The sequence below is a fragment of the Gavialis gangeticus genome, unplaced genomic scaffold, assembly GCF_001723915.1.
Source record: "Gavialis gangeticus isolate Ggan-Ray unplaced genomic scaffold, GavGan_comp1, whole genome shotgun sequence".
In the NCBI taxonomy this organism is placed as follows: Eukaryota; Metazoa; Chordata; order Crocodylia; family Gavialidae; genus Gavialis; species Gavialis gangeticus.
Window position 1 is genome coordinate 63481175 of NW_017729022.1, and position 4435 is coordinate 63485609.

The 4435-nt window shown below is 43.6% G+C and overlaps 1 long non-coding RNA gene across 1 annotated transcript; it reads right to left on the reverse strand.

The window, feature by feature from the left end:
* Positions 1-1240: 1240 nt before the first annotated feature.
* Positions 1241-4423, reverse strand: LOC109296032. Its single transcript, XR_002096879.1, has 2 exons — positions 4075-4423; positions 1241-1790 (listed from the first exon to the last, which is right to left on the reverse strand). It is a non-coding gene; the product is annotated as an uncharacterized LOC109296032 (long non-coding RNA).
* Between the last annotated feature and the right edge of the window lie 12 nt (positions 4424-4435).

The window sequence follows — 4435 nt, forward strand, 5'->3', positions numbered from 1 at the left end:
ACTTCTGTGCCTGGACCTTCCCTGATGGCAAGGGCCCGGTGGTATTGGGTTCGAGATATCAAAGACCTTGGCATTTTTGGCTATAACAGAATGTAAGGGAACTGTCAAAGAGCCTGGGAACAAGAGAGCTAGGTGTTTAGTGCTTTGGTTTTAGGTCCTTCACTGGCAGAAGCTTCAGTACCACCAGCAGTTCTTTTTCCTGGATATTAGATTTAGTCCATGGCATCAGCTCTTCTGGGATTACCTGTTCCTTTTATTTCCAGGTCCCATCAAGTTTCTGCAGTGCCAGCTCTGTTTGTAAAGCCCATTTGACTGACTCTTGCATTTGACACAGAGCTTCCACTTGCATTCTGTTTTCACCTCATAATAGTGTCATGTTCCAGGCAGGCTGAGTCCAGGGCCCACGAGAGCTCACAGCCACTTAGATTGTCAATGTTCATGCCACCATCCATTGCCTTCAGGGGATGGTTTGCTCCCAGCTTTTCCAATGTTGTGAGTAATTGCTACATGTTGAAACCTGCTAGTTTCAATTCCTCAAGAGACCATCTGCCTTGGGCTCAACAAGTCAGGTTTTAGAAGCCAGAGGCTGTTTCTTTAGAAGGGCTGAGCTAGAGACAGGTCAAATTCTTCTAAATTAAAATCTCTTTAAGCCCAATGCTGGCATCCTTTCTACAGGAATCTGCTCTGTAGCTTCAGAAGATTAGGAAGATAAGAATGCTGCAGAGAGCCATCATTTCTAGAAAGGAGGAAGAATAAGATCTAGACAAGCATCTCTACACCTATTTCCAGTTATTCAAATATTCATCAGTAGCTTTGGAGAAGTCAGATTTCATTCACATTCTTGAGATGAAACTGCCTAGTAGAAATGCCCTCTAAAATAAATTCCCAAGGCCTGGTTTATATTCCTCCTCTTCTCTGCAACTATTTTGATAGCACTTGAGGTCAAAACCTTATTTCTTATGCTGTCAGATCATGTACTCCAACTGAGCTATAAAATTTTTGCAGTGCCTATTAGCTGGTAACTTTCAAAAGCAAAAGCAGCAGGTCATTTATACTGAATGATTTAGGGAGAAGAGAAAGATAGTATAGTTATGAGCATCAGAGTTTCCTTAGGCAGTGGTACAGTTGTTCTGCAAGGGGACTAAATACAAAGGAATTACTGTCCTTGAAGCCCCAAGACCTCCAGGTTAAAGTCAGTGGTATATTACTTCTCCAGCAAAACAAGCTCAAGAGTTTAACATTGCTTTAAAAATAAGAATAGGAAATAGCTTATTTTCACACTGCATATTTAAAAGTGATGAGTTGATACTACTGTGAAAACCAAGAAAACCAAAGTCTTAGCAACAGAGGAATGAAACTGGCCTCTGACATGTATGAGCTTGCAGCAACTGGACCTGTTTGGCTGATAACTCCATAAGTTTTTAAGGTTATAAGTACACCTTGAGTGGGTAGTCCCATCTTTTAAGAGGTTTACAAATGTTTGAGCAGAGTTCAGTGGCATTGATGGGAGTGATGTACTAGAATAGGAAGGAGGCACGCATGGAAATAGCATTTTGTTTGGTTTCCGTGTAGGCACCTTTTCAGAAGACTGGATAACAAGCAGCAAAATAACCATTTAATAAACAGCACTGAGATGACTGACCAGGTAAGATGTGGAGTCCTTTAAACACTTTAAAAACCTGCATAATTTCTCAGACTGGCATGGAACTTAACTTCGAAAAGAACAGGCTGCCAAGGGTACCATGGATTTTCCATTGCTTGGGGGCTTGATACTGAGAGAGGATTGCTGCCTAGAAAAAAACATAAAGTAGTTAAACAAAAATTGCTAGGCTCCCTGCAGGACTCCAGGGGTAGCTCTATGGCCTAGGCAACACCAGATGATCAGAACTGCCCTCTTCTGGTCTTCTGGTCCAGCTCCTGCAATGTGAGATAAACTGAAGCTCTGCTACCTCTACCACTCCCTGACTCCCAGTTTCTCCAGACCAAGTTGACAACATCAGAGATGATAATCTTTGATTCTCTGAATTTGTGTGGATGCTGATAACCAGGTTCAAAATAGGGCTGGACAAATTCATGCAGGATAGACCCATTTGCAGGTATTAAACATGATAGGGATGCAACCTCCAAATTAGGATCTCCCTTCGGCATTCAGAGGCCTAGGAGGAAGGGCAGTAGGAGACAGATTTGGATAGGCCCTGGTTAAATACTTCTTCCCTACACATCTATTCCCTACCACCGTGAGAGACTAATGGGATAGATACACCCATGGGATCTGACCCAGCATGGAGTTCCTATGTTCTTAAATCAGCTGAAATAACCTCTCCTCCCATTTACATCACACACACACTTCCCTCGTTTAATACACTGCCATTGTTCAGGATGGGCCACACTACAGTTTATTTTAAAATAGTGCCATTGCAGTCTGACATTTGTCTTTTGTTTTAAAGGCTTTCTGATCTACAGCACTAAGGGCTTTGGGGAAGGATCAGGCCAGACCTTCTGCCAGCCAATTATTTTGTTTTGACTTCAGTTAGTAGGGTCAGTAACCTCCCGTCAGGGAGATAAGTCACATGTTCAAAGTACAAAAACTCCTTGAATCAGCTCATTACATCCTCTGCCTCCAAACAGCTCTCACATGCTGATCAGTATCCTGAATTTAGCCCATTAGATTTGAACAGCATGAAAAACAGGGCATCACGTGAGTACAAGAAAGAGCCCAGAGATTTGGTTGTAGCAAGAAAGATTGGACAGGACAAGGGTGTTTCTGGGAACAGAAAAAAACAGTCATTCTACCATCTCCCTTCTCATTAAGGAGCCTGAAGTTAGCACTAGCTAAATGAACAGGACGACTGCTGTGGATGTGAGAAGAATAAGTCAGCCACTGGAGACCACCCTGCAGCAGGAGAGGCGCCTTAGATATTTGCTTCCAAAACCACAACAATTGTTTCCTGAGAGGTAGCAGAGCAGGACCAAATGTCAACAAGACCTATTCTTATCTAAACAAGGGTATAAGAATAGGCAGAATCCAGACTTATCTGTAAAACCTTCCAAGGGAGGAAGAGGGTTGAACTCAGCAGTCTTCCTTTTGCATCACTTGCTATTGGCCAATCAGTCATCTTCTGACTCTAAAGAAAGTCTTTTACCTAGTTGCACTGGAACTACAGTCTACTCCAAGCTTAACCTAAGGTACCAGTCAATCTTCATAACAGTCCAGGAATCACAGGGGTTCCAGAGATTATTTGTAATTAGTTCAACTAATTGTGTGTGCAAACTTCCCTCTGTGCACACACCCAAAATCAGCTGCCTTTCTCTCTCCAAGTTGCTCTGCATTATGGTTCTCTGTGCATGCATGAGTGCATGTACATATTATCTCAGCAATGGTAGAATACTCTGGAAATGTAATTGTAGGTGGCTTCACCCTAAAAGGGCATCTGATGTTAATAAGCTCTGCACATGTGCTATAGCTACACTAAAACGGTCATCAAGTTTCATTGCTTTCAGCTCCACCAGGTTCCCACATCGCAGCAGCTTAAGTCACCGTAGCTTGGCACTGCATGTGAGCCAATCCTAGTACTGCATTACCCAGCTTAAGGCCACCGTAATTTCAGTAGCCTTATTTTATTTTTTTTAAGAACAAACACTCAAGTATCTGTAGGCTGGTTGATGCAGGATTAGAACAAGACAGAGTAACAAGAAGAGTGTGCCTTATCCGTCCCAAGTCAGATATACCAGTCAGTTTTCCAGACACAAATCAGAATGATCTGGGATCATCAAGTAGGGAGAGTTCTGCATTGCATAGTTCTGGTTTGTTCTGTTGACTGCCTCCCCAGTCCTATAACCCAACTACTCTCTCCTTCTGACCACTAATGTTTCAGTAGGTCATGAGTGATTGTGCTCCAACTGCCAGAGTAGCAGCCCTGAAGCAGCTGAGCTGAAGGTATCACCCCAGGGCTTAACTCCCAGGCAAGCACTAGGAATATCCTTTCCATGCCAGGAGACAGCTACAGTTGTTAACACAGCCCTGACAGCAAATTAAACACCCACCTATGTTCTGGATGTGATGATAGCGCTCACCTGCCTATAGATACCTCTCAAAGCATCCACAAGGTACATGGTTCTGGGACAAAGGCACCTCCAGCAGCAGCTCAGGAAAGGGAAAGGACTTTCTTGCTGGAATCTGGAGAAGTCCTACTTTTTCTAGCATTTCCTGAAGGCAGGGCATAGACAGTTGTTTTCCAAGGCCTGCTCGATGGGTTTTGTACTTGCAGCTGCCTCCAGGGGCTGTGTCCAACTCTATTAAACATTTAGGGATGACATTAAGTGCACAGTACTTCTTATCTGTCTGATGCTTCAAAAGCAAAAACTAGGATGGGGTGGGGGGAGGGGAGAAAGCAGGTGAGGAGATGCAGATGTGGACAGGGAAGTGAGCGCGCGC